The sequence below is a fragment of the Serinus canaria genome, chromosome 7 (genome assembly GCF_022539315.1).
Source record: "Serinus canaria isolate serCan28SL12 chromosome 7, serCan2020, whole genome shotgun sequence".
In the NCBI taxonomy this organism is placed as follows: Eukaryota; Metazoa; Chordata; class Aves; order Passeriformes; family Fringillidae; genus Serinus; species Serinus canaria.
Window position 1 is genome coordinate 20,052,645 of NC_066321.1, and position 19,364 is coordinate 20,072,008.

At 37.5% G+C, this 19,364-nt stretch overlaps 1 long non-coding RNA gene across 2 annotated transcripts; it reads left to right on the forward strand.

The window, feature by feature from the left end:
* The first annotated feature begins 6,517 nt into the window (after nt 1-6,517).
* On the forward strand, nt 6,518-14,548 carry LOC127059830 (uncharacterized). Of its 2 annotated transcripts, none has more exons than XR_007778013.1 (3): nt 6,518-6,715; nt 7,426-7,493; nt 14,323-14,548. It is a non-coding gene; the product is annotated as an uncharacterized LOC127059830 (long non-coding RNA). The 2 variants fall into 2 exon arrangements; XR_007778014.1 differs by having other exon boundaries at nt 6,518-6,677.
* The last annotated feature ends 4,816 nt before the right edge of the window (nt 14,549-19,364 follow it).

Consider the following 19,364-nt stretch of genomic DNA (forward strand, 5'->3'; position numbering starts at 1 on the left):
TCAACACTACATATTTTGTTCAGTCAGAAATAAATCTGAATTTTAATTTCTTTGAAATCTAACCCCCGCAGTTGCATGGATCTAAGAAATACTTGACTGAGTGTCATTTGGATGTGGTTCTATCCATGTTTCTTAGAATATTTTTATATCTTATGCCCTCTAAAGTTTTCTTTCACCTGTATTTCAGAAGGAAAAATATTTCTTAGCCTAAAAAATATGAAATTGTTACTGAATTTCAAATTATAAATTCATGGTTACATAAAACTAAACTGTGACATTTTGTAAGGTTGTCAATACATGTATTATTTCATCTGACTAAAATGTGCTGGATATGGCTCCAAGGTTGGTTCAGTCTCAGAGAATTGCAGGCAGTCACAGGCAATCACAGGCAGTTGAGTCTTACACAGCTCTTCCTCAAGTAGATGGAAAAAGTTCTCTGTATCCAGACAGAGAATTCTAAATTCTAAATAAGCCTACATAGACTTTAGTATCTATGTGGCCCTTTTCAAATCAACTGGACTCCAGAAGAAGGCAAAGATTGTCATAGCAGGGATTTGCCTATATCATATATATAGGTATTAAAAAACTCCCTCTCCCTCTCTCTCTAAAGGCTAGCCTTCACTAGGAGCTGCAAAGGCGGATATCCTATCTTAAAGATTTTCCTCATAATTTTTATATGCAAACTTTCTGATTGATGAAAACTCACTTGAGATGAACTAAGCATCTTGTACTTTGCAATGTCAAACATTTTTAACATTTGATGAATTTTCAAATATTTCTGGAAGCACAGAATGGAGTATCTGTGGTTTTGGCATTTAGTAGTAGTGAACTGGATCTATATGATGGCAATGTATTACTTGAAAGAAATCTGGATAACTGCTTTTAAAAATGTTCTTTGAGGAAGGAATGCAAAGACAGCTTCAAGTGGGCTTAGAAATCTGTTTGGCTTGTCTGTTGAGAGACTTGGCTGTGCATCAATCTCTTTTATACTTTTGGGTTGGAGTAATGCGTTTGCTTCTAATAATGTAAAAACAACTCCTTTTGTATATTTCCATGAGATCAGTACAGATTCATTCTTATAGTTCATTGAAGTTTGTTTGACAGTCTGTTGAAAATATAATTGCTGAATCATCACTGCCTGTCCATTATGAGTAAATCCCTCTTACCTTTTGAACAACATGACTCATTTTGAAGGATACAAAAGCTATTCATTATTGTTATTGCTTCTGGGCCTAAGTGGTTGCCCTGAGTTTGAGATCCTGCAAACTGTTTCTGTTGGAAAAGAGGCTCATGATGAGAGCAGAGGATCTCTGTACAGAGCTGCATGGAAGAATGTTTGAAGGTCTCATTTTGTGCATATAGGAGGATCTTAACAACAACAAGCAGCAAATTCTTTTGCCTCTACCATCACCAGGTTTTAGCACAAAATGTATGGAAGTTTTTCTAAGAACCATTTTACTAGATCTATTCCAGCCTATATTTTTGTACTTTCCCCCCCTTCTTCTTGTGTTTCTCTTGTTTCTTCCTTATATAAAGGTAGATAGGTATTTCCTGAAATCACCTCTGCCCAGTGCATTTCAAATCATTGCAGTTTCACATGGACCTTTGGAGTGAGTACAGGTGTTTGCACTGTGAATTTAAGGCGTTTGTTTTAATAACCCAACTAAACTTAAACCATGCAAATACTATCTTGTATCAGCTTGGAAGAAAAGAGCATGGTGTCTGTGACTATTATATGGACCACCAGCTCAAATTAAATATTATAAAAATTTAGTCTCTTTTCCTTCTATTTTAGATGTTCTGTCTTCTCCATCTGTCCAGAGCAGCAACCTTGCTATCATATCAGATTCTTTTTGTTTTGTTTCCAGGTTATGGATTTGTCTGGAAAGTCTATGCCTCTTTTCTGTGCACTGACCACCTTGTCTATATAATTCTTACTGGGTATACTTTTGAAAGCACATTGGTTTTGGACTCCAAAAATAGGTAAGTATGGAAAGGAGGGAAATTATGCTGCCATAAGATTGTTTCTTCAGGCAATAGGAAGTATATAGTGCTTCAACTGAATTAATGAGCTCTGTATTTCACACTGCTGAAATTACATGATGAGGGAGCTCATATCAGGCCAAGAATTAGAATCAAAACCCTGCAAACCCAAAAGAGTTTGTGCAGATTTCACAATCTGCATCCATCAAGCTCTCTTTTTGTGTCTAATCTGGCAGAATCATCCAGGTAACCTGTGAATAAGCCTAATTATTTCATTGTCATACATCTGGCTGAAGAATACAGGCACAAAGTGGTAAAATTTTAGCTTAGGTTTCCTGAGATACAAAACTGCCTTCTGTACTTTGAGTCTCTTGAGAACTAATCTCCAGATAGCTTTCTCCTATTCTCTGTATTACCTCTCACAGTTTCTTCCCTCCAGTTTTTCACTTGCACCACAACTCAGCCTTCCCCTTCCCTTTCCTTCTGCCCCTACCTCCTCTCTAAGCCCCCTTAAGCTGTAGTTACTGTCATCATCTTTGACTCCATTACAAATTATCTGTAAAGCATCCCAGTTCTCTCTCACTCTTTTCTTCTTGCCCCGTATCACACAATTCTCATAAGCATTTGTGTGCATCAATTCTCTGCCCCATGTGCTAAGTGCAAGATTTCACTTACCAGGAGGCAGAAAGGTGGTCTAAGGAGGGCCAAGGTCTGAGGATACCCTTGCTTTTATTCCCCAGTGGCTGGAAGACTAGGACTCAATGGTGGGGATCACAAGGCAGATGAGTACACAGTATTCCTACTGCAAGATGAGACAGTTTGGCCAGACAGTGGCGATTTCCTCTCTTCTTTCAGGCCATGACTCAGTCTAAGCCAGAAGTGCAGAATATGTGATAGAAATTGCAAATTGGATGGCTAGAGGCCCGTTAAATCTGTAACTTTGCCAGTAAGACTGCCCCACCTACCTAAGGCAGATGACATATTCTTTGCAATGACTTTCTGGTTTTTTTATGATAACAATAACCAGCCAGACTCTGAAAAAAAGAAAATAAATGCTTTTCTAAACAGCCACTAAACCACAACTTTCTGGAACTGTTTGGGTCCTGCTGGACAGCAGTAGTTGCTACTTTTCAGACAGAAAAAACCCAAATATTTTTGAGAAAATGGATGTTGAAACCCATATAAAATGTTCTTGATCATTCTATATTTCCCCTTATATTTCCAACACTGAAGCCTATCATTCTAGCAGAAGTACATCACATTGTCAGTGGAAATTTCACCCAAGGAAGGATTTCGTAATAGTGGGTTTTGCAAGGCACATTTGTAGCAAACAAATGCCAACCATTCCTCTTCTCCACTGCAGGGTAATTGTGTTACAGTGAAAGGCTTTTAACTATGAATCTGACTGAATTGCTCAACCCCCCAGGAGACATTCCTGGAACATGAATTTCAGTCTGGCATGCTGAACGCACTGTTCCTGCAGCTGCTGCTACCACTGACCAGATACTCTGTAGGAGGGGAGCACTGTAAGACAGTGGTGACAAGGCAATCCTGAGAGAGTGTGGGAGAGAACAGTGCTGCTTCAGAGCAGGAACAGCATTCACTAAAGCTTCAGCGTAGATTTTAGAAGTGTTACACACAAAACACCCATCTGAGTAATAAGAATAACTGACTGTCATTCTGCTCTGATCACAGCCTTTTAACTGCTTCACTATTTGGTTTAACCCAGCAAAAAAAGAAAAAACTAATGTGCTTTTTAATTTTTCTGGTTATTTTCAACCACAAAATCAATTAAATTCTGTAATGTATTGTACTACTTACCGTGATGAACAACTGTGCATCAAGGACTGCTCTTTCTCAACAGTGTCTGGTATATATATTTGTTTAATGAACATAAGCATGAAAAGGTGCTTATTATGGAGTACCTGTCATGATTTTGATTTATACTTATGAAAGCATGGTGTTGGAATCTGGAATCTTACCTTTTGCTTTTCATCCTGACACCCAGCCCAAAAGAAATGAAGACGCCCTGTTGCAGTTCTAATTTTCCTTTGGAAAACAATACAGAAACACACTTCAAATAATATTATTCTCTTATCCTAAATTGTTGAATACATAAGGAAAGGACACAAGACTTAGAGAGTGCTTCTATGGATTCTGTCTTTTATTAGATTTTTATCTGATGTCAATTACTATACTTCCTTCATGTTCCCAAACTGAATTTACTCTTCAGAAAGTTCAAATTAGCACTTTAAATGCTCTTAGTGCAATTTAGGAAGCCCTGTGCTACTCAGAAGCCTCTTCTCCCTTCCCTGGGCTGACCACTTTCTGAGCAAGGGAAGAGTCCTTCCAAGAACTAGTCCCAGCACACAGTGCTTCAGGTAGTAAAAGACAGTAAAGTGAGAACAGTGTTTTAATTTCTCATTGTATCATCTGTGTACCATGTGTACCAAACATGTACCAGCATGTTTGTGTGATTAATTTTTCTTTTCTATTCAGGAAGAAGTAGGTGCAAACCTAAACAAAGCAATGGGAGACAGGATACTCACAATGAAGTGACTCATTTCTATTTGGCCAGTGGACTGAGATGAAAAACAAAAGATTTCTGAAGCCTTATGACACACACAACCACTATCCTCCTTCTCTAAAGACATTTCCAGGAACAGTAACGCATGAGAAAACCTTAAAACTGTTTAACAGCATCTTTCACATGATCAACTCAAAGTGTACTCGGGGCTGAATATTGTTCTGATAAGCAAACTATTCTAATACACAGGATTTCAGAGTTGTGCTGGAAGATAAATGGATGGGCAGGGGCAGTTTCAGGACACTCACCCACTTTGCAAGGTCACAAAGTCCCAGAGATGTAATGGTTCAGCCATGCTCATAGGATCATAGGGGCCCTAACAGGCCTAAAAGAGAGAAAATGGGCAAAGTTCAAACTGGAAGTCTTGTAGCAACAGTATTGGACATGTAGGATGATGGAACAGGCTACAGAGCCAGGGAAATGGGAAATACTCTGAATGAAGGAAACTCATGACACATGAGAGAAATAAATTCTTTATGGCTAACTGGGATCAAATGAGCTCTCTTCAGTTTTGAGTGGGCTGTTATAAATGTAGTGGGCTTTGTTCTGGTGCTGTAACTCAAGGAGGACTTCAATCATATATTTTCAAAGAAGTATAAATATCTTGAAATATAGATGTAGTCTATTGAGGCATTTTTATTTTGTCATTTCCTCTGAGAACAAAAATCATACTTTACTTGCTGTTGATTTTAAAGGATTCTTCAAGAACATAAGTCCTACGAAGAGCTGCCTTTGTCCATTCAGATTTGGACTCTTTGAGATCTGTATGGTAATAAACAGCAGTCATTACTGGTACTGGACATGATCCCAAGGTGGGCATTGTAACTACATCCTCAGGCAGCTCGACAGGGGGAGACCCAAGCAGTGTTTCTCACCTCAGCTCCACTTTCCATGAACAGACATCCCTTAGCCTGAGAGTCAAAAAGTACCATTAAGTGGTCCAAACAGGTCTCAAATCGAGATGATGGGGATTCAGAATAGGAATAGGATCATCATGGATGGACAAACAGCAGGACAAACATTTTGCATAATGTGCTGCCTTAAAGTAACAGGCCATGACCACAGGACTTCACAGTGCCAGTGCTACAATATTGGGAAGAAGTTTTTCTGACCTGATTCAAATGATGGTTTATGGTGTAAGGCACAGATATCCAATGAGATGGTAACACTTCATTGCCTGTGATACAGTCCTTCTAAATAAGAAGCCAGTTTCAGTAAAAAAAAAAAAAAAAAAGTAATTGAATAAATATTTCTTTAATTCATTCCTTATCTTCTTTTTATAATCATGTGGAACTATTTGATGTTTTTGGAAAGGTTGTGCCTGGATTCAACATTATGAAACTGTTCCACTGATATTTGTGGTGATGATGATTCAGTTTCATATTGGCTTTTTAAATTTTGATATATAACATGTTGCACATTAGTGGAATGAATCTTCCAAGTAAATACAGACGTTTCAGCTGGGGGGAGAAAGACATTTTCTACATTGTGCTTCTGAACATGAACAACCTAAGTGGAGTTTCTGCATTGCCTAGTTACTGTTTCTGTTTAGTTGGCAATGGTGTTCACTGAAAATATTTCAGTTTCTGCTCCTGACAGCTACAAATGTGCTACGATCATATGTGATCTTATAAACTCATACACTGTTAAGTGGATGCCCAATACAACTCCTCAAATGTGAGCAGTGGATAGCATTGCCAAGTTACAAAGTCAATATTGAACAGCACAGTCATGCTCAGCTAATTTTAAAAAAGTTTTCACTGGCTGGTCCATTTCTTCAGCTGTTAATAGTCTAGCCTGACATATGTAGAACAAAGTTCAAAAGCAAACATGAACAATTTGCTAGACTAGTTGGCAGAAGCCAGACTGCACGAATGGCCTCAGGAGACTGATGCTGACTTTATGCCAATTTCAAATCTCTCCTCACTCTCCCAGTTTACCAAAAAAGCTACTTTTCCTTTCAGCCACACTGCTAAGGGCACCATGCGGAAGCCTGGTATCCGACTAATGCTCACCAAGTGTTACAAGGCTTGAGCGCAGGGAAATATGCAACCTTGTGACCCTGACTCAGAATAGCCAAACTCCATCTGCTCTGAAACTTTAAATGGTAAGAACGCCTCCATTTCTTACTGGACATATTTGGAGGTAAGGACTGGCAATGGCTGCTATTGTGTTCATTTTAAGCTGCAAAATTTTCATGCAAAAAATTGGAAAAAAAAATCTCTTAACTTTTCTGGGAAAAGTTTATCTTAAGAGTTAAAGACAATCCTCAGACTTGAAACTTAAGTGATGTATTAGATTTAAATGCAGTTAGGAATCAATAAGTAAGAAAAGACTTGGTTGTATTGTGAGCTGATGCAACTTCACAGTTCAGATAGCTGCAAGAACACAAAATGTAAAAGGAGCAAATGGATCTATTTACAACATACAGGCAAAAATGTATAAACATGAGTGGTGTAATGACATATCGCACATGCATATTTGGACTAAAATATCTTTGGAATTTGAAAAGTTCTCAGGAAGCATTTCACAATTAAAGGAACAGCATCCAGTACAGTGAAATCCTGTCAGATACTATTTCTAAAAGTAAAAACAGACTAATCAGAGAGTTTAAAATTATTGATAGCTAATTTTGAAAGGATCATGTGATCACATTTTTTATCTGCAAATGGAAACATTGAGAACGACTTAAATATATACAGTTGTGTCTGAGACAAACATATACAAATTATAACAACATTCTCTAACTTTCTTGGAGCATGAATCATCTTTCATGAAGCTCTCTGTGGTAAAATTGTGCTCCTTTTAGTCATGACAAATTCAATATTTTTCCTTTTTTATTTTTTTTTGAACAGGATTTTATCCAGGGAAAGCTCAGAAACTGCAAGTACAGAATCTCACAAAACCAGAGAAGAATGAACAGGTACTATAGCTTACAGCATATTGAGCCTATTAATCACTGCCTGATAGAATCTTTCACAGCAAAATTTGTTACGATCCATGTGCTGGTATTTGTTGCAAGGAATCCTTATAACAGATATACTAAAAACATCAATGAAAAATACCACTGATTCCTCCTTAAACAAACCAATTCATTCCAAGTAAGTGTCAGTACTCCTGAAGGTATTTGTTTATACCCACTGGAGTATGCCTAAAATCCCACTGACATTTCCCACCCAAAATATCAATAAAATGCTTCTTTCACATCCTGAATAACTGGTTTAAAAACGAAAAGTAAGTTGCATGGGAAATACTATGAAGCATTAATTATGATTCTGCAGTTTAGGATTGGTTCAATTATTTTGTCAATTCTTAGTTTGATAGTTGTCAACTTTGTGTATCTCATTGACATCTTTTAATCTTCTGCCATGGAAACTCTAATCCTTGTGTACCGTCTTCACAGGATGGGTGCCTTTGGCTATTGTTAGAGATCATTCTTTTTCTAGAGTCAATGATTATTTATTTATTAAAATAAATAACTTCAATTCCTACACTGCTTACAAATCACTGGTAAGTAGATTAACTGTCTGTAGTACCTTTCACATTCAGCCCTAAAAAAGTAGACAATAATGTCAGAGACTTCTTGTCTTTTTAAACCATCACTTGTTTAAAAAGTGATACAATAAAAACTTTAAAGGAAATTAAGAAAAAAATAGGACTTGCACCCCATATCACATAAAGACTTCAGAATATATACATTTGACCATCTCTATACTACTGAAATTGAAGGAATTCTAAAATTATCTAATGCTGCAAATCTGTAAAATATCTTCAGAAAAGAATGCAAAATGTTAATTACTCTTTGCCTGTGTTTAAAAATAATTTGTGTATCCTCTTTGACAACAGCTGGAATGATAAGTAAAGTAAGAGCATTTGGCTTAGAATAATCTAGGAATATACTTCCATTGCCCCATACATTGCCACAGGCATTTATTTCCTCCAGATACATGTTTCCAGATTTTTTTGTGGTTTCCATATTATTTGAAAAAATTAAATCTTTTACTGAAAGACTTTTTAATCCTGCTTTTGGAGGCAGGAAAGAAGGTTGGCACTTTTTAAAACAATTTTATTTTTAATGACAATTTAGTCAGAAGATTTCAGGTGACAGCCAAAGGCCAGCTACCTCCCACAGGCTCTTGTCCAGCAGCCTGTGAACTGATAGCTGGATCTGCTTTCAAACAAAGTCTCATTTAGATTTATCTAACTTCACTAGTCTGAGAAGATTTTCTGTTTATCAGGAATTGAACAAGCCCAGTTTCATAAATGAATAAAGTTATTTTTAGATTCTTTGTTTTGAAGAGGATTTCTGGAATTTTCAACCTAAGCTTTTCAACACATTTCTCAGACAGATGGTCTTTGCATTTCTAGTTTGATACATACCTGTGCAGTTCACTTATAAGTATTCATTCCTCTGTCTACTGTCTGGAAAGTTAAATTTAATTATGATCATAGAGAGAAGAATTAAAGCACGGATAATGCACACTGAAGAATGGAATTCACTTGGCAAATTATTTTTATGGCAATGTTGGAGAAGGCAGCAGGTATTCACTTGGCACTGATAGAGAACATCTCTGTTTCTCGCAGTGGAATATTAAACAGCAAAACCAGAAAGAATAATAATGATGTTTCTACAAAGGGTCACATTGCTGATATGGTCACTTGGTCGCACATCCAAATTAATTCACATCCAGCTCATTTTTTATTTAATTTATGAGAAATCTAAAAAGCTGCTGTTAAGATTACATACTAATCCTACTTTTTGCACCATGAGGAGATCAGTGCTTTTGGTTAAAACTAGAATTAGGAAAACAAAAATGCCAAGACCATAAGGCAGTAGTCTAAATTAAGGCACAGTAACAATTTAAAGGAAGCAGAAGGAAAGTATTATCAGAAGAGACAGAAATCTCATAAGCTTCTTGCACTACAAATGCTGACAAGTGAAGTACAAACCCCTTACTTTTAAATTCCTTTTGAATAGTGTCTTATATTTGAGGTGCCTGCTATGGCATAAATATTCTTCTGCCAGAAAATGAGCATAATTTTCATAAACTGTGCTTTTGAAATAATTAAACATGTGAAGTATATTAGAGCATAATATTAGTTCATCTGATTTCATGCCTAGCAGTTGCAATGTAAAAGAATCATGCAACAGTGTGATTTATACCAAGCACTTTGATACTCTTGGAATGCTTGTTAACAGTAACAAAATTCTGGCAAGTTTTGTACCTACAAAGCAAATGTTTGTATATCTTGTACCCTGAAATCTTTAAGGCGACAGGTTGAAGATTTTATTAACTTTCTCCAAAACTCCATGTGGGATACTGATTAGTAATGCTGTCTCTATCACCTAAGTTTATGGTTGACAGGATCTACAGGGCCATTTCTGCCTTACTTTCATGGGTGTAACATCTGTATTCCATTCCTACTCCAATCTCACTCGAGTTAATGGCAAAACTTCTGTGTCCTTTAGGGTTTTTCTTGGGCTCTTTGAACTACATGGAAGTAGAGCTGCTAGCTTGTTTTGGTTCCCCTGTCAGACTGCTGTTGCATGCTTGCTTCCCAGAAGAATCTGTGTAAAACAGAAGCTTTCAAGGTTTTTTCCTTCCAGTGCCCCAACCATCTGTTAACTTTAAATAATATCTTATGGATAAACTTACACGGTCAAAAAAAGAGACTGGGCACCTTTGTCATCTGGGAATATGTAATGGGTTTAAAACAGAAGCAGCTCAAGGAAGGAAGATTTCCTGTTGGAGTGCTCTGTAATTCTGAGACAATTGCATTGCTAAAACACATACTCAGTAGTAGTGGATGCTTTTTACTAAATATCGTTGCTAAATATAGCTGTATTAAGTCTTCCAGACTCACCAGTGAGCAAATGTAAGAGTGTTACCTTACAAGTAATTAAAGTTACTACTCTAAAGCCACGACTCCACTACTACGTCTGGAATTTATGCGCTTGAGGCCGTAATACTAAAACTCAAGCACACCCTGAAAACAAATGTGTATCATAAAGATCAGTGTAGGTGCACTTCATCATTGGGGATAATACTGTGACACCACATATTTCCTTTGTAAAGAACAATACCAATAAGCTAATGCCTGAAAATGATTTGGAAGGAAGGGAGTGTAGCACTCCAACATTTTTATATTAGTTTGTTCTTGCACAATGCTGTCCCTCCTTTCCTTCCTGCCCACTACTATTTTAGCAATATTCAAGGTTTTTAAAAGAGGCCAGAAAACAAGAGCCAGGACTTGATTTCCATACTAGTCACAAATGGCAGCTGTAGGGCAAATTCAAAATGTTGCGATTACAATCAGTGCCTTTTTTCCTATTGAAAAGACTCTTTCCGTATTCACATAGAGTAAACTCAAAGGAAAAGCACAAAAAAGGCATTTTCTCTTCATAGTATTTCTTTGGCATGGATAAGAAGTATTTAAAGTACAGCAGATGTGCCTATGCTGCACAATGGAAATGGAGTCTTTTATAACATCTGTTTAAATATTTTTATTTCAATACATATATTGCTGTAATTGGACAGTGGCATGCTATCCTCACATAGTTTTCTTTCCCAGAACTATGTTCATTCCAAATATCTAAATGTTTTACAAGTTTATAATAAGATGACATAATAGTTCTTGGCTTAGTGAAGGCAAAACAAAAAATGCCTTAACATTTTGTGAATTTGTACAATTTGCATATTCCCCTGGTTTATCTGGTAGCAAATATTAACTGAATCATTTTTGGTGGATTTGTGTACTATCTTCTCAATAGAAGTATTCTGTAACATCATCTCTTCCATCAAGGAGAAAGCCTAGAATAAATTAGTCCCTCTGACAAAGTGAAATGAGATTGGTTAGTCACAGACAATGTATGCTTATACAGTCTACATCACTCAAAACACCAAAACCTAAAATTTTCTATGTAAGTAAACCTGAAAAAGATCAACAATATAAGTGAATCGGTGCTTTGCTTCTTTTGAGTTTTCCTGGAATCATTCAGAAAGATCATTCAGATTTTTATCCCAGATCCACATTGATTTCACCCCAGGAAACTTACTACGTTGTTGTGTAAAAGGCATAAACATAGCAAAACTCTTCAAACATTTAAAATGCATTGTTTAAAAACTTTTTTGGTAAAGGTGTACTTACAAGCGTAGCAATTTTGAGGGACTAAACTCCTAAGGGAGCAAACATAGGTACTTCTATGAACTCCTCTTTCCAGAGGTTTGCTAAGGAGGAAAAGAAGAATGGGTGCACGTGCTTCTAAAAAATATCTAAGAGTGACAACATTTTTTGATGAGTACATGGCTCATAGGTTGACCAATTTTAGCCCTCGTGATATGGCTGTATCATATAATCATCCCTGGGGGTTGTGACAACATGAAGGCTGTTGGATATTCGGAATATCCAGTGAGGGCTGTAAGCAAGCCAGGAAGGTCTTCTGAGGGCAATATTGCTGGGCTGCATTAAGAACAAGCCCATCCCCATCCTGCAGCGAAGCAAAATGATCACAGGGAATCCTGGAGTGAACAGTCCCCAGAGATCCTCTTCCATCCCAGCCCTCTGAGACACCCACTAGGTTGCTAGAGAAAATATTCATATGCAGAAGGGAAAGCTGGCCAGTATTTTTGTCATATATGATACGTATCTGAACAATATAAAAGTGCGAAGTCTAAAATCTAACAAAACCCAGTAGGATGGACTTAGAGGCTAGAACTAAAGATGAAGCCAGACTCCTTCAGGCATGTTCAGACACAGAACAAGAGACAACAGGCACAAACTGAAGTGCAGGGAATTCCACTTGAACTTGGAAAAAAACCCCTACTAATAAAAGTGATTGAATAATGTAACAGATTACATTGACTAGAAGTAGAACAAGAGCACAAAAATCAAAATGTCAAAACTGTTAATATGCACTCTTTGAATAATGAAATGCAACAATGAAACCCTGCCTTGTCAGAAGCAAGTTGTGGTGATGTGAGGATAATAAAAACTTTTGGCAATTGTTACTTTTTCTTTTCAGGAACACTTCTAAGTACAAGGTAGTTGATGAGCCATTACATCAATGAGGAGGTACCTCCATGCTGCATTTCTCAGCTGCTCCTAGAAGCCCAGCTTCTTCTGCTTAGTGTCTAAGAGGTCTTTCTCTCCTGTTACTTTCCTGGTGATAACTTCATTTCATTTCTTTATCTGCATCAGATTTTCTCAGTAAGCTTCACCTTCACAGTCATCAAGAAATTGAGATCCTGTAAAAATTTGAAGTCAATGCACTTCTCACCAGCAATTTCTTTCCAGTCTGCTGCTCAGCTCTTATCTTCTTTTTGTGCTGACCTCTTATTTGCTTTTTTCTTAGCTTTTGTTTATGTATCCTTTCCATCCTTCCACTACGTACAAAGCTTTAGAAAAATAGGCACTTCAAGATAATGTGCTGCTGTTAGGCAGCTGAACGTTGCTACTCCTGGGGAGCATCTGAAATGTGGAGTCTTTCCTCAGGAAAATAAGAGAACACCAAAGAAAATAGAGCATTTCTGTAAAAAATTTGCTGAATGTTGTCCAGTCTCTGCTTAAAGCTCTTGGATTTGTGTAACTTCTCTCTAGAACCAATATAACTTATATGTGAAGCCCTGCTTCCATGCTTCAAACTAGGCAATTATTTGGTTTATGCTACTGTGATGTCATTAACATATTTTTAATCCATACAGGTCTTCTCCTGTTGTTTTTACATGCATGAAGTAGCACCTCACAACTGTTATTCAACCATGTGGCTGCTGTAGCTGGGTTTCCTGTTATACAACTCAACACTCTGGTTTTAAACCAACAAATCTCACCTGTCTGTACCAACTAGGATGCAGCCCACAGTCAAGGCACCTTCTTTTCCCACTTGCTAATTGGTTCACCCTTTTTTTCTCAGCCAGAATACATTATTAGAGATGCCTGTGCTTTATTCAGGTCATTCTTGGTGTGAGTAATTTGCAAGTATAAGCCTGCAAGCAAATTCATTGTAGGTGTATTTTCAAAGCTGTGAAAAGAAGACTATAAGCATTACATATAACCTGAAGTGTACTGTGTAATTTATACCATATAAATAAATTATTAAATTTGTCTTTCTTTTTTCATTTGCCAAATATCATCATTTGATTTTTATGGGCATGTGTTGGTGCCCCCAGCAGGCTCTTAGAAAAATTAAATTTGTAATCCTGTGAAACAAATATTGCAGAAAGAATTAACTTGTTTACTGTATTGTGATGAATAGAATAGCTGCAATGAATGTATATGAAGCTGCACAGTTAATTATTACATAAATGTCTTGTCAAGTGCAAAAGTGTGTCATGCATGATCTTTACCCAGAGCAGACCATATTGCATTGAACAAGTAAATATAAAGCTCTGAATGCTTTCATTATAGCACTTCTGGGATGCCAACTACAGTCCTGTTCTTAGTAAAGAACACCTATGCAAAAAGGAAATCTCAGACTTATTAAATGTCCTGGACTTTCATTGCATGTTTTTTTGAAATTATCACTTGTACTAGAATAATTTTTGAATTTGATCTGAATTGCACTCATAGTAGTGGATCTTCTTTACTGAAAGAATTTACAGAATATAATTTAAAGACTTGTTTCTTTAGTCACTGCAGATCACAAGTCATTATTTCATATAAAGTCTAATTAGATTACATGTCTTAATTATATAAGACTAATTCACAGCACTTTTTAGGAGTGCTTATTTTGTGATATGTATAATGTTTTACAGCTCTCAGTTTTGCAAACAAGGAATCAGTGTGACAACTAAGGCTTTGGGAACTAAAGAAGGAAGGCTACTGAAAACACTCACATGACCGGAATTTTATTTGCCTGGAATCAAAGTACCATGATCCTTTTGCCCTTGAAAACCTCAAATTTTAAGGGGAGGTGTGGCAGTCACATAAATAAAAGTGTCTACTACTGAGAGGTCGTTTTGTGAATTATCACAAAGGAGTTCTGAGAGAGTGCAGTCAAATGATTTTATGCCCCATATCTCATGAATAATACACATACAGAAATAAATAGAAGAATCTCAGCATTGCATCAGAGTCTTGACATTGCATCAGAACTTTGTTTTTTAAGTGTCTATGCATCAATACAAAAACAAATTGAGAAAAAAAATAGATACATTTGACTTCTGGAACTGATTGCTAGGAGAAATGGGGAACTGACCAGGAAGAGTAAGTTTCCCATAGTGATCAAGCAATGTTGAAATTGGGTTTGAAACTAGTTTGAATTTAGTTTGAAAAGATCAATATAATGAAAATAAGGGTCTTAAGGAAGGCTACCTAATACAGATTTCAAATTTTCTTGCTGAGGACATAGAAACCATAAGATTATTTAATTGAGTACCTTGCTCCTAGAAATTCACAGGCTTTCTCTCAGACTACACATAGTAAAATGATGAAAACTAGATATTTCATAATAATAAATAATAATAGTCTAATGGTTTCAATAGCATCTCTAGCAAATTTAGGGGGAGATAATGGACTAGTGCTCTTCCTGCTCAGTGTATCTATCTGTAGATAAAATTTGGCCCAAACAGTTAAAATATGCTCATCTGGCTCTGCAGGTAAGCAAAACCACATTTTTTACAGCCTTTGATGAAAATCTATGAAATATAGCAAAGCTGGCAGGGAAGGATAAAGGAATAAAAAACTAGACATTTAGACAAGAAGAATTTCATCTGCTTTTGTACTTTGGATGAAAGAATGACTGAATAATTACAACCTAATAATTAATTCCATTCGCCATGATAAGTATGTTCCAGAGCAAGTGAGACATTTGAGCTGACAATGCAGTGTGGACAAAGCACACTGGATTTCCCAAGTGCATGCTTTGTGCTCTAAACGAACACTTGTAGGGTCCGGCCCAGAAGCAGCACAGCTGCTTTCAGGCAGTGAGGAGCTGAAATAACCTGTCAGGCTCTTCTGGGTATGAAGAGCCAGCCTAGCACTCCATGAATCCCATTCCTGTGACTGGGCACAAAGCCAGACCCTCTTCATCATGTCTATGATTCAGCCCCTGCTGATCAGTCCGATTTGGGTCTGTTAAGAAGCACTGATGTGTCTGCCCTATACTCCCAGAACAAGGAGCAGGCTGTGTGACTCTAGTGTGGCACCAAGTTCTACTTTCTCCCAAATATTGTACTGAAAAGGGTCATAGTGCAGTCTGAGTCCCAGCCTACCTTGTATCTTAGGCAACTGCAAAATACTTCCCTGATATTCATCAACTTGAAATTCCTTATGTTGTCTTGGGTTCTACATACAAAATTTTGTTTTAACATGCTGATGTGTCCATAATAAAGCAATGATAAATTAACATTTATTAAATGTATTAAAGCATCGCATCTTCAGAGAACTATACTTCATTAGCTAATTACTCTTTACAATACTCTTATGACTAAGTTAGAACTTGTTTATTTATTTCAATAGACTTTCCTGTGAACTAACTGGGCAGTTATCCTGAATAAGTAAGGAGAACAGGAAGAAGAAAAAGACAGAACACAGAACGATGCAGGAAGGAAAGGAAGTCCTCACTTGTTGTGAAACTCTCTTGCTCGGTTATTGCATGCTGGGCTTTTTTTTATTAGCACTGAAGAGAATTATTATGTTGTTCTACAGGACAGTTTTACTAATACATGCATTGGTTTAAAGTATGTACATCATCCCATCTTTTGCAGCCCTCACAGCATACAAATCCCTAAAGAACATGTAGGTTTCTGTGTCTTTATTCCACTACAGGCTGATCACTCCTTTGAAGTCCATGGGTGCTGTGTGTGTATAACTGAACCATTTTGATTCCTAGAGGTCCCTCTTGTTCCCTAACCACACTGAATGTGGCACTGCTGTATTCTAAACATGGATCACGGTCCTATCAGTCTCCATCTTTCTCCCAAGATTTGTGTCATACATGAATTCGAACTATTGCTTGAAGTAGAACTCCTGTGCTCATTCTGGACTTATACTATTTAAATTGGCTTCCATATAACAATATAAAACATGCTTTATAACAATATAAAACATGAATTACTGCAGTTACTTTAAACTCCTTGAACTTTTTTGTATAATTAGTGTTATAAAGAGTTTTCCACAGTAGCTCTCCTTTGTAATCTATTACTGTGTAATCTTAATAAACCAATAAGTATTTTTTTAAGCTCTAACAACTATGATTTAGTCTTTTGGTTCATATTTTTCACAGCAAATTTCTAATTCAAGAGAATTTATTTTTTTCGTGAAAACTTAAGCAAGATCTCATTATCTGCATTCGAGTAAAAGTGAGGGAATGAGTAATTGTACTGGCCAAAAAAAGCAAAGAAACAGGTGAAGTACTAAATTCAAAATGATTTACCTTATGTCCCATATGTAAACAGCATTTTGGACCCTACATATTTGAACTCTTATTCTTACAGGCATGGGAAAACTTGAAGGCTGGCTGATTTCTTATTTTCTGTTGTTTAAGAGGTTCTTAAGAACACAGCCCTGTAACTCCTTCCGAAATGGTGGAAAGTTAAAAGGCCAGCTGATCTTTCACATCCCTCAGCTGACAATTCTTATTTCTCGCCAGCACTCTCCTTTGAAAGCAGCTACCATTTTAATTTTTTGGCTGCATAATCACATCTCAGATTCTAAAAAGTACCATTAGCCTTCTGTTCAATAAGGAGAAATTAAATCTCAAATATACTTTTTAATAATCTTTTTTCATACAAGTGTATAGCTTAGGAATGGGCACTATGAGGCAGCAGGAGGAGGTACAGGGTATAAACTAATGAAGTGTGCTTTAGCATTTTCTTTCTAGTATATGTTCTCACAAGGGAGTGGGCACTTAACCCCATCCCCCATTAACATAAGGCCATTACTCTAAAATTATGTTTCCTAGGCTTGCTATGGTCTGAATTCTTAAGAGTCACAGGATAACCTGTATTCTATTTGACTTGTCATGTGAGATATATAATGCTCATTTGGTACTTTTCATCTCAAGAGAATGTGGACTATCCTGGGGTCAGGGATTTCTGATTTCTATAGTCAGGAGCTTGTGACATTTCTGTGCAGTTTGGAGACTCTTTGGTTGACACAGGCTGACACCTGAACTACTCAAATATTTATTCCTTGCTAAGTTTCTCTGAAAAGTTTCACTGGTGTCCTAATTAGAAAGCTACATGATTACTCATAATACAAAGGCCAGAGTTAATTTTGGCTGTCTTGCTCTAATTGTTCTCTAATTGGGACACTTCCGAGTGAAGTATGGATGCAGGGAAGGTTCCTGGCTCACACTGGGCATGTCTAACTTACGCAATCCACGAAGTGTTAAAGTCTCTTTTACACCACAAAAAGATATCCATCTTTGAGTGGTGCCTGCCCACAGCCAAGCACGGGAGCAATACCCCCTTTTTGCCGACGCGCACTGCCTTCCTTGGAAGCCGAAGTACTGCTAACTACAGAGGGCTGTGCCAGGGCAGGACAACTGCTGGGCCAAAGGCAGGTTCACGGCACCGACGTGGGTTTTGAGACGCGGCACTGCTGGAAACCGCTCCGAGCCCCGGGCCCGGCCCCGCTCCCGCCGTCTCCTCCCGGCCCCGCGCCCGAAGGAAGGCGGCGCCGCTCGGCTGCCCTCTGGCGGCCGGGCCCGGGCGCGGCTCCGGTGGATGTTTTATAACAAGAGCAGTACAAAATTAGGGAGTTTTATTGATTCAGCTGTCATGTACATACTGTGTTATAAATCATTAATTTGATTGAGAATTTAGAGCTCCTTACCTCTCAAGCTCTGGTTCTACTGGCTCTCAAACACTTGCATATTGGCAAATGAATAGCATTGATTTTCCTCGAGTAGATTGATTGCTTAGATGCAAAAAATTGTTTCCCCCCCCACCCCCCATGGATGATAGCAAAGGAAGGAAGAGCTGCAGCTTTGATCTCACTGACTGGAAGCCTCTTCTATTCCTCTGGCATGTACTTTAAATTTTTTTTTTTTTTTGAGGCAAAATGAAAGAATTGCCTTTTGTGGCATTCTCCTCTACTATGCCAATTTCTTAGCTGTATCCATTTAGCAAAAGGGATCTTTACATACATTTCCTTGGATTTTTTTCATCATACTGTTCAGTATGTCAATGTTAAAAGTTATTTCTTTTAAAGAACTAAAGAAGCTGTGTCAGCAAGGCAACCAACCAAAAGGCAGATGTGAAATATGAAGTAGCACATGTATTTAAAAAAATTACTTAGTACAACCAAAGAAATTACAACAGAGAGTAGAAAACATAGCCAATGGAGAAATCTGAGAGGCACTGGCATATGATCACCATTTGAATTAATCATTTGTCCCCACACCTTAGAGCAGAGAGGATTTATGAGCCTCAAGGAAGGCACAGCTTGAGTTTGACTCTGGTATCACCTACCTGTAACCCCGAACATCCTGCTGAGATTCGTATAGCCTCCTACCCTCCTCAAAAGGTACTCAAGGAAATTTGTGTTGACTGTAAGTGGAAGCTCATGGTCATAAACTGATTACTTGGAAGATACTATCTAGAACCTGAAACAATTTATAGGAAATACTTAATGTAGAATTTGCAAAGCAGGGAGAACTGCTGCTCTGCATTCCTTCCTTTCATCATCAGTTTTAAAATAATATATCCATGAGTATCATTAAATGCCCTGCATCTTGCAGGCCACACTAACACAACAGAAGGGTGTGGGCGTGTTTCACTGTACACTGGACTCACCTTTCTCATGCTATGCCTTGGGTTCCTTCCAAGCACCAAATCTCTTCACAGACTGT